Source organism: Thermobia domestica, chromosome 10 (genome assembly GCF_964235325.1).
Source record: "Thermobia domestica chromosome 10, izTheDome1.hap1.1, whole genome shotgun sequence".
Taxonomy (NCBI): domain Eukaryota; kingdom Metazoa; phylum Arthropoda; class Insecta; order Zygentoma; family Lepismatidae; genus Thermobia; species Thermobia domestica.
In genome coordinates, this window is record NC_137463.1 from 150,973,040 (window position 1) to 150,985,276 (window position 12,237).

At 36.6% G+C, this 12,237-nt stretch overlaps 1 long non-coding RNA gene across 2 annotated transcripts in view; it reads left to right on the plus strand.

Moving 5' to 3' along the window:
- The window catches only part of LOC145662771 (uncharacterized), a 323,806-nt gene that overhangs the window by 193,441 nt on the left and 118,128 nt on the right, over nt 1-12,237 (plus strand). For both annotated transcript variants that reach the window (XR_014127101.1, XR_014127100.1), the window contains exon 3: nt 5,061-5,361. This is a non-coding gene — a long non-coding RNA (uncharacterized LOC145662771). The remainder of the gene's footprint in view (nt 1-5,060; nt 5,362-12,237) is intronic.

A 12,237-nucleotide genomic window follows, 5' to 3' on the forward strand; every position in this document is an offset into this window, starting at 1 on the left:
TTCTGGTGAGTATTTTTGTCGATTTAAAATTTAGTAGTTTTTTGTTATAACGGCATGCTTATTTCTCGCTCCGATAGATGTTCAAGATTTCTTGCCATTTCGGCATTTTGTTCATTAGCAATGGCCTTGAAAACAATTATGTTAGTGTGATAGTTGGATCGTGCGTCAATTTTTTAAAAGAGGGTTATGAATTTTAATGAAGTCTTTCATTTTTATTTAAGAGTGAGCAGTGTTAAGTGCGTAAATTTGTAAAATGGGTCATTTGTAGTGAGAACGAAAGTAGCGTTGTGTGAGTCTACGTCACAGTTGAAACTGCATTGTAAGAAGTTGTCAGTTATTTATTGATAAACTCACGTGAACATAGGCCGCAAAATATCTAAACCCGTCTCTGGTTAAGATCAGTTATTTTTCAATCAACCAACTTGTCATGTAACAATTCCCTTATTTCGATTTACAGAAACTGAGGTTCCTAGTGTTGCCCATTGTTATTTACAAGGAGCTGATTTATGTTAATCACTAATTAAGCGAATGATGGAAGAACTGTCTACCACTGATTCGCGCTATTACAAAAACACTTTGGCAGATTATTTCATTCCATACTTTCCCAGAGCTTTGCTTTGCTTTGCTCTAAAACGCCAGTAGACTATAGTGACGAGTTTTGTTGCATCCTATCCCATTATCCTGTTCAGTGAAACAGGATTTCTGTGTGTATCGGTTGAGAGATTTATCTAGCCCAACTCATCAGAGACCTACGCAGGTTGATAGCCTCTTTGGCCCAGCTAGACCACAATCCAAAAGGGTGGTCTTCTTCACCTGTAACCTTCTACCGGAATAGACGATACTAGGCATGAATTCTGGACAAGGTCCAAGCCATGCTTGACTACTTCCTCTTGTACAGGGCTTGCAGGGCTCTTCCCTGCCGGCGAGAAAGATTGATAAAGGCAAAGCTCGCCAAGATTCAGTACCGAGAAGTCAACGGTTCCCTCTACAACAACCACTACGTTTGCTGCTGCGATACAGATCCAACACACCTTAGTTGGACACCTCCAACTAAGCGTCATCATACTCTGAATCCGCGTCAGCCTATAGTAATATGGATACCGAAATCACTGCAAAAGCATCACCATCTAAACCTGTCGTTCATTCTTTTCTCCTCACAAACTACGACACCAAATATCATGATCTGAAACAGATCTACTTGCGTTTACTTAAGTACGTGCCACGATCGGATGTTAAGCAGCTAATGCCCACCAACAATGAAATTTTTTATCCGATCCTAACTACACTTCGTAATACCTACTCTTTCTAGATATTTGGCACCTCAGCAAACCTTCAAAAGCTTACCTCGCAAAATGCAAAGCAGCCTCCACTTCCTCGTAAGCCTCCGGCTCTCTCTGTAGTTATTCGAGGAGTTGAGGCACTACACTGATACCGAGATCGCTCACGAGCTAAAACTGGAGGGTCATTCAATCATTAAATGCATTAGCATTAAGAACATATCCGGACCAACTTATATGCTCCGTGTTCTAACCAATGGCCAAGAGACCGTAGATGATCTAAGTAACGATGCCATTTACTTAAACCGGCATCGAGTAGAACTTTCTAGTTCACCTCTCCCACTTCCAGTGCGTTGTGAGCGCTGTCAAGTCTATAACTCGCATCATACCTACGACTGTAAGAACCCTTTCAAATGCAGATACTGTGCAGGCCCACATTCGACTAAGTCCTGCACCAATCTTAATAATCCACCGCAATGCTCAATTTGCCCAGATCAGCATCCTACATACAATTATAAATGTAAGGCCAAATCCACTGCAGAGATACTTAAACCAGAGCTCACTGTTCCTATACGCATTCATAACGCCGATTCTACTACACCACCTTCCAGTTCTGCACATCAACCGATTACCATCGACAAACTTTTGGCATTTCTCACTGTCACATTGCAAAACATACATCCCTTTCTTCGTCAACATGCTGTATACGTCAACAAGTGCAACTCACCGCAAAAATCATCTTGCATGTCAATTTTACTGATATTTACTCCAACAACTACGCACACTTCCATTCTACTGTACATGAATCTGCTGTCTAGCTTCCTTCTCCATCTCCAAGATATTGTCATAACTTCACCCAATCTTCTTTCTAAGCTTACCTTGACTGTGCATAATTCTCTGGGGAGTGATCATTTCCCTATCAAACTAACTCTTCAACAACAGGGGCCTCCTCAATCACCAGCAACAGCTCCCTCCAGCTCAGTAGCTCATTTCAACCGTGCAAATTGGCCTAAGTACAGGAAATACCTTTCTAATAGGACAGCTCCTACTACAGAGACAGAACTTCACGATACCTTACATACCATCATCAACAGTATACATCAGGCATCCTCTCGATTCGTTCCTCAGGCCACAACTACTTCCTACAGATCTAAGCTGCTGTCACAATACTTACCATTAAAACGCCGTTCCCGTCAGTTCTACCGACAATTTACTCACACGCGCAACATCGCTAATACCAAAGGGCAGTGCATAACTATACCATTGCATACAAGACCAGAAACTGGATGAAAACCTGTAATACTCTCTCTGATACAGCACATCCAACTAAGTACTGGAAACGATTTCACCAGCTCACTGGTCAAATCTCTCGATCTTCATATCCACTCATCCTCAATGATATGCCCTTACACACTGCCGTCTTCTTCTTCCTAGAAAAAGACAGAAAAGAATGAAATTAATGAATAAATAGTGCAACAAACAAGAGCAATTTTTCTCTTCTCCTAATATACGCCCAACCAAATAATAATAATAATATGTTCGTCTCCAATACAGGGATTCATATGTTTCGGGGAAAAGTGCTCCACAATTTATGTTAACTCAAGGCTTAAGAAGTCATAATTAAATCCCGGCGGTCACATATATATATGTTTCAAATCCCACGTTTTTCATGCCTCGCTATTAACAAGTAACGCTAACTCGTTAACAAACGTTTTATTCATTATGGAAATCCACTCCCCGCCTTTTCATTCACGTATGCAGTCAAGACTTAAATGATTCACACACACCCATATATACAAAAATTATTTCATGAAATTTGTGTTCAGTTCCCGGAAGTAATACCAATACGTCAGATTCCGCGAATTACATTAATATTAATACTCTAACAAACAAATCCAATTTGTTTTCTCCTACTGTATTATAACCGTTGCTACTTACCTTTTCCAAAACACTACAGAAAATAGTTTTTACATGAGACAACTCTAAAAGCATCATTCTTCCAAAACACTAAAAATTCAACCTTAAGTACATGCAATCCGTGGTTTAATTCCAAACGGATCATTGATGTTACAGGTACAGCGTTCACCTCAAATGCATAAGATCCTTAATTCAATAAGGACCACGCAAAATTATAATAAACACACACCGTATGTATCGTGGTTCCCTATTAAAACTACTTATCAAAGATAATCGTGGGACGTAAAAATCATCCACTTCATTTCCTAAGAGCTCAACACACAAATACCGTATTGTTCCGATTATAAGTCGACCTTTTTTCTTCAAGAATCCTGCTTAAAAATTAAGGTCGACCTATATGCGAAGTCGACTTATATTCGGTGTCGACTTATAGTATGTTCAGATCGACTTATATTCAGGACAATGCGAAAATAGCAAAATTTGCATTCTCTGCAGATGTTTATAGATGGCTCTTACGGAACTCTAAATTATTTCACGTTGTAGGAACCTTCCCTTAGCAGAGCTATATGCATCTGGGGTTCTGTTTTTTCTCCTTTATTATTTTAAGTCATTGTTAGTTGATTTTTGTCGTAAATATGTTTCTTTATAGACAGACGAAGTGTTTTTATAGTCCATGAATGTGTGCTTTATCCAAAAAGTGGCGTGTAGATCACCAGTAACATTAATAAAGCTTGATAAAGTGGAAATAAGGGGTACACAGCAAAAGCAGCTGAACCAGCAAAAGCGAAAATCTTACGATGCAAATTTCAAACTCATGGTGGTGAAATATGCAGAACGACACAATTATGAAACGTCCAGACGTTTCGGGGTGTCTGAGAAAAATGTGAGAGTCTGGAAGAAAATTGCAAAGCAACTGAGGAACTCTTGTGCTACAAGGAAGGCTTTTCGAGGCCCGAAGTCCGGCAAATCTAAGAACCTGGAAGAACAGATTGTGGCGTTTATTACAGAAAAGCGTGATCAGGGTCTTCCTGTTACACGTGAAGTTATTCACCTTAAAGCTTTGGAAGTTGCACGTGCAGCCAACATCCAAAATTTCAAGGCTAGTTTAGGATGGTGCAGGATGATGATGAGAAGAAACGGTCTCTCTCTGCGAAGACGGAAAACGTTGGCACAACGTCTTCACAATGATTTTGATGAAAAGTTACTCAAGTATCAACGTTATATGATAAACTTAAGAAAAACTCACAATTAAAGTGAGTGAGGTGAGATGCTAATGCGTCGATGATTCGATGATGCCTATAAATGCACTGCTTGGAACTTGCGCAACGAGATGGCATGGAAATGCTCACAGCAGAGAGATTATTGTATGCCTGTTACTTTGCCAAAACAATAAGGTTATTGAAGTAGTTTGTGAACGAAGAGGAGAAAATAGGCCCCTTTGCTACGTAAGTACCCTTTGCTATAGCTAAAAGTTGGTGAAGTGCACATAAGTCATGGTTAACAAGTAGTTATCAAAGTTATTATTCTGAAACAGGACAGGAAACATGAAGACAGGTTATGCCATGAACTGATATGAGTCAAGTGCAGTTAGACGCACATGACATGTAGATAAGGGATTAGGCATCTTGAAACGCTGAATGGAATAGATGCCTTAAAAAGTGCGGTGCAAGATGCCTATAATGTTTGAGTTGCATGCTGTAGTACAAGATGCCCAGGGCAGCAGAAAATACAAAAGAAATATGTGAACACCTGCAGATTGATACAAATATGAAAGGTAAGATAACAGTTGCATTTCTCATTCGATATACACGATTGTACTGCTGTCATAGTGACTAAATATGCCCCTTTTTGTTTTTGTTTTTGCAGATAATTTTAAAGATATATCAACGAATGTCTCAACGAGCAGAGTAGTCGGAAGAAAGCTAGCAATTCGCAGTAGAACAAATAAGAACAGGAGGGATGAATGCATTCCGGGCATCAAAATTCTACCAAATTTCGTCGATCTCTATGAAACAGTCTCCAGATGAATGCACGCGTAAAAACGCTATTAGTGTTAACGGAACTTCAACGAACTAAGTAATCTCTGGCGGAAAAGGTGAAACCATTTCTGTCATCATATGTTGCAGAGCGGAAGATGTCTTTCTGTCTACTACATGAATTTTTAAAGGTAAGAACAAAAAGTAGCAGTGGGTGGACTCTATGCCCAATGGTGCAACCATAATAACGAATCAGAAATCTGCGTATGTCGATTCTGACATTTTCTTGACCTGGTTACAGCAGCACTTCATTCCACGTAGATCAGCGCAGACCGGGAAAATATTATTCATTCTTGACGGCCACTCTTCCCACTGTACAAACCCAGATATGCTTTAAAAAAACTCACTTCTACTGATGCTAAATTGGAGCTGCAGCCGTGACCTTCTCGCCTTCCTCAGCACGGAAGAAGAAGTACAACCACACTTAGGTCTACGAAGACCTCGCCTGGCCAGCTTTCACGCGAAGATACGCCAACAAGCTCTGCTTCTTCTGACCGGTCTTCGACCAATGTAGAGTTGACCGCTGCAATTCAAACGTCTCCGCAAGTATCTTTCAATGATATTTGTCCTGTATCAATTCTCTTACCAAGAAACGTCCGATGGAAATAACAGGCGTCTGTATTGAATTTGGATGTTCCAAACACGTTTGCGAAACAATTTTTCACCAACACCAGGAAAGAAGGAAAAGTACTTATGATGCACAATCGGGTAAATATTGCAGTGTTTGTGAGTTGTATTATTTTGATCCAATCGAATTGATAGTCCTAAAAGTGGATTGCCTGTCAGAAATGGTTTCATGCTAGGCTACATGTTCTGAAGATCCTGCTAATTGGTCTAATTGTTTGTAATCGTACAGGCTAAGGAAATTTTAGACCCTACTTATTTTTGCTTACAGTTTAACGAGCAGCTAAAGTTGTGCTCATGTCACACTATGTTCCAAAATAATACACCACATTACGTTTACAAGTGCCTGTTTATATGTTATAGATTTCTGAACATTTCTAGTGCCTAACGGTTTAACATTCCTGACATTGTATTCGTTGTCCAAATGTTTATTGTACTTTCTGGTATTGAATTAATATTTACTTAACCTATTATATTACTTGACCAGCGACCGAGTGCGGATGGTCGGTTTTGGAACTAAAATGCAAGCAGCAGTGTTTCTAACCAAATTACTTGTAATCAATCTATCACAGTTCTTTTTGTCCTATTCGTAATAAACCACTTCACGCATATGCTCAAGTGAAGACGAACAGTTTCAAAAGTTATTGAAGTTATTTGCAGAACATTTTAAGTAGCAAGCAAAAAAAAAAAAAAAAAAGGAAATATACATAAATCCTCCATATTAACTTGCCAATAAACTAACATCAGTATTGTACAAAGGATCAGATACTCTCTGTGGCAAAGAAAACGATTTCTTACACTAAAATTTTCAATAGTAGAAAAAAAAAAGGAATTAAAATTGGTCGATTCGACTCGTTCCGAAGTTTTTGACGAGCGGATATGTAGGATGTGTACTCATTATTTTCTGGTGGCTGTCTCTAGTATTTTTAAGTCTATAAAATATGCGTAAGGACAAATTCAAGGGAACCTCGGGGTAAAAAAACATCGGAGAAAACAAATTGTAGAGTACTCACAAGAAACACTATAGCTTTCGGTAGACATGCGATATCCCGTTTTCAAAAATATAGGGTATGCTTACCCATGTGTGCGCTCCTTGTTTCATAAATATGAAGTGAGACGTGAATCGAGAAGAGGCGAGAAAATTGTCGAGTCTTGTAGCCATGACTAGTTCACCCAAATATTACATCTTAATTTAAACACTGTTTAGTATTATATGATTAATTGTATATATGTCATATGCAATTTGATAAGGTAATAGTATGAACGCAAGAAAGAGCATTTATCAACGTTTAAAGATACGCAAGTCATTACACAATTTACTTCCATAATAAATATGATTTAAATGTCGTTATATCAATCTTTCGTGGACTCGTCGTAGCCTGGAAGAATTCTGATAAATTCTACATGAAACTAAGACGGAAATCAGGACACATTTTGTGCATAAATTTACAAAACGAGACGAGAAAATTTTCATTCGAGACAGGAATTTTACAAACATTTACGACACGAGACGAGAAAACCTGAATTCTCATCTCGTCTCGAGGGCAACGCTATGAGCAAGCGAGTTACAAATCAAATATGTACGATCATGGTTACTTTAAGCTGCACTAAGCTGCAAATATACCCAATGTCGCATTGGGAATGAAGGGAGAGCGATTAAAGTGGGATGCCTGATAATTTAAGATTCCTTATAACTCCAGTGAAATTCAGAAAAAATCCTGAATTACGATAAAAAGAAAACATACAAAATACATTTTCAGTGTAACTCTTACAGCCATTACGTTATTATAGGATTAATGCTACTTCTGAAACTGATTAGAGTGAATATGTATTTGGATAACGAAACCACTTTCATAAGTTTTTCAAAGTATCAAGTTTGAGAAGAACGAAGTTTGTCTTCCACTGTTGTTATCTCATTGTTCATAGATATCAGTGATGAAATAATCACTCGAAAATCACGCGGACGCTTCTTACATCAATTCATGAAGAAGGTGAGTCCCAATAGGAATTAGGTACCTAAGTTCAGTATTAACAAACAAACAAACAAAAAAATACACATGCGTAGCACATTTTAATACTTACTCTTGAAATAAAAATACAACTGAATAAAGACGATTGCCTTTGTCTTTGAATTTCATATGGGAATAACAATATAGGGCTTTTCAGATAGAGGAGGGGGAGGGTCAGGTTTTATTAAAGGCAACTTGTACCAAATTTCTCAAAAGTAAATCCCCACGTTGAGCGGGTTTGCATATCCAGGCTCCTAACTATGAAAACATTTACGATCACTCTAACCCCAATCATTTCACAGATTCAACCTGTTGTATAAAAGTTATTAGGACGTAAAATTGAATATAATTTATACGAAAAAGACTTTTATGCATTGCAAGACCTGTAACTGCCAAATATTCACCACAACCTTATAGTCGTATCGACATAAAGAAAAAGAAGTGTGGAGCAGGAAATTACTGTACCCAAAAGTCCAAAGAGACGCACTGAAGATATACGAACGGGCCGAGCGGTTTGGGTCACTAGTCTATTAATTAGAAGTTTATGTGTTCAAACCCTGAAGGGAGTACTCGTTTTTTGTCTTTGTTTTTTTTAATGTGTGTTCCTATTTTCTTCAGAGGTTTGAGAACATTTCTTTAAATAAATCTTTGGCAACTACTTTTCTCTCAAATTCCATTAGAAGGGAATATGATATGAATTGCAAATCTAAAATCCACAGCTGAGAACAAAATATTATGTTCAATATTTCATTATTATCCTTTGATTTGTAATGAAAAACTAATTATAAGCATTGACGATTTCAGAAGATTCTCCCCTGGTAATGGTCAATATATGAATGAGAGAAAACTGATAAAACATTATTAGTCCACTTTGAGCATGATCGAAGATAACTTATGGCCACGAAGGGGGAAATTTATGTCGACAGAGTCTCAAATTCTCCCACAGGTCATGCCCTGAAATCATCACTGTTTGAAAGGTTTCCTTAACAAATAGGAAACATTTATTTCTCGTTCTACGTTTTGAAATGGAAAAATCATAATTTTAAAGTGAATTATAATACGATAAGCATAATGATTTATACAACAATGAAGTAAATATTCTTGTGTAAGTTATCGATTTCTAATCAGATTAAAACTCGAATATTCGTTTGCATCACACTTTAAAGTAAATCCTCTCTTTATATACTTCTTACTGGAAAGTATGTTTAACTCCAATTACTTAATCAATATTTTTAATAATATATTTTTATTGTAATACTTTTACTTTTACTATTCAATGTTGTATACACTACATTTCCCAAAACAAAACCTCGCAAATGTATAGTGGACTAGTGAATATTATCAAATAAATTATCATTTTGTTTACGTAAATACTGCATAGCCTCATTTGAAACTTCGTACTTTAATAATAATAATAATAATAAAATAATAATAAAATAATAATAATAAAATCATAGCCATACCTTTATTAGAATTTCAGGCTTAGTCAATAAATGAATTCAACGTGGTCTCTATTCGAAGTTCTATTTAATCGAATCCGATAGAAATACAAAGAGGAACTTCGAGAACAGGTAAAAGAAAAATGTTACCTTGGTGAGACTGGAACTAATCTTTAAAAGTTTCTTTCAATTTACAGACAAATGCCTTAGGCACTTTGTTTCTTTTCTTTAAGTTAACTGATTCACCGAACGTATCTGAGTAACTTGTCTCTATTTTCTACTCGGTTGTATACGTTTTACAATCATTTCCGTTAATCCTGAACGACAGGAACACGAATACAAAACATCTAAGAGAATTAAAATTCCAAACTCCCCCACCGGGAATCGAACCCCGGACCCCATACCTCTTAGGCACACGTACTAGCCACTATACCAGTGTGAAAAGCAATATAGCTAAATGCATTTTGTAGTATCTGAAGTTGACACCTATTTCATACTGCTGTAATAATGTTTACCGTATTCGTTACTTTGACGAATGATATATGTTATTCATATAGGTTCTATTACGTATTCGTCCGTAAATATTATATAAATTATCAGAATTATTCATGATCTTCCATGGAAATTCACTGGCGCATGCACAGTAGACAGACAGTGTAATTGAAAGGTGAGTTCAACAGATATTATGTATTTCGCCGACATTATTTAATAGCAATGTAGAACAGATTGCAAAAATGAGTTTTCATAATGAAGATGGAATTTCGGTAGGAGATAGAATGATGAGGTTTATACGGTTTGGGGTTGATATGATTGTTGTTGCAGAATTTAAAAATAAAATTAATAAGATGTAGAAAACTTGAGAAAGGCTTCTGAAGAATATGAGATGAAAATAAATGTTAGAAAGACAAAATCCATGGTGATTGAAACGAAGCGATCGGTGTCAAATATAGAAGTAGGAGCAAGAAAAAAAAACAGGTGACTAGTTTTTGATGTCTGAGTAGTATTATTAGTGATATGACATGGGAACGTGAAATAAAAGCAAGGATAGAAATGGCGAAAGAAGCCTTTAGGATGAAGAAAATACTATTTTGTGAGGCCTTAGAGTTGAAAAAAAGACTCATAAAAGGCTTCGTGTACTGTATTTTACTGTATTTATAGGACAGAAACATGTACATTACGCAGAAATGATGAGAAACAATTGGAGGCTTTCGAAATATGTGCGTGGAGAAGAATGGAGAGAAATAGCTGGGTCGAGAGGAAAACGAATGAGAGGGTTGGAAATGGAAGGAGAAAAATATTATTAAGAAGAGGAAGAGAAACTGGTTGGAATATTGGTTAAGAAGGAACTGTATCATGAGGGATGTGCTAGAGGGTATGGTGGCAGGAAAAAGAGGGAGGGGACGAATTAGACTATATAGAAACATAATTAGGCTATTGGCGATATCAAAACAGAAAAATCGTATGTGAAGATGGAGAGGTTAACAGAAGATTGTGGAGCATGGCAGCTTCTCAGCTGCGGTAAGTGACCCGCTGGTAATGGCGGAATACTTCTGATATAATAATGCTGATGATGCACAGTAGAAACAGAAAGATCCACTTTACTGTCATTGCTAATACGAATTACAATGCAAATTTCTACAAGTTGTCAAAATGCCTAGCTCTAAAGGCTGTAGAGAACTATCTGTTAGTCTGCGAGGAGAAATTATAGTCGAGTAAAAGTGGAACAAACTCTCATTCAGATTGCTTGGGTTTTGGGCTGTGACGAGAAAGCAGTGAAGAAATTGATTTAGCGGTATGACAAATAATAATAATAATAATAATAATAATAATAATAATAATAATAATAATAATTATTATTATTATTATTATTATTATTATTATTATTATTATTATTATTAGTATTATTATTATTATTATTATTATTAATATTATTTATTTCACAATTCATTTCTGCCAGTAGCTTTCGCCCCCTTACTCCCACTTCATGTTTACTCAGGAGGAAGCTGCGCGTTCCCAGGTTGGGAACCACTACTTTCCATTAAGGAATTCTGATAGCCTGTTAGAAATTTGCCTTCTGACTAATATCAGTAAACTGCATTCTTCTGTTTCTACTGCGCATGTACCAGTGAATTTCCATGGAAGATCATGAATAATTCTGATAATTTATATAATATTTATGAACGAATATGTAATAGAACCTATATGAATAACATATATCATTCCTCAAAGTAACGAATACGGTAAACATTATTACAGCAGGATGAAATAGGCGTAAACTTCAGATACTACATAACGCCTTTCACTTGCTTTCCACGCTGGTCTAGTGGCTAGCACGTGTTCCTAAGGGGTATGGGGTCCTGGGTTCAATTCCCGGTGGGGGAGTTTGGAAATTTAATTCTCCTAGATGTTTTTGTATTCGTGGTCCTGTCGTTCAAGATTAACGGAATTGATTGTAAAACGTATACAATCGAGTAGAAAATAGAGACAAGTTACTCAGATACGTTCGGTGAATCAGTTAACTTAAAGAAAAGAAACAAAGTGCCTAAGGCATTTGTCTGTAAATTGAAAGAAACTTTCAAAGATTAGTTCCAGTCCCACCAAGGTAACATTTTTCTTTTACCTGTTCTCGAAGTTTCTCTTTGTATTTCTATCGGATTCGATTAAATAGAACTTCGAATAGAGACCACGTTGAATTCATTTATTGACTAAGCCTGAAATTCTAATAAAGGTATGGCTATGATTTTATTATTATTATTATTAATATTATTAAAGTACGAAGTTTCAGATGAGGCGATGCAGTATTTACGTAAACAAAATGATAATTTATTTGATAATATTCACTAGTCCACTATACATTTGCGAGGTTTTGCTTTGGGAAATGTAGTGTATACAACATTGAATAGTAAAAGTATTACAATAAAAATATATTATTAAA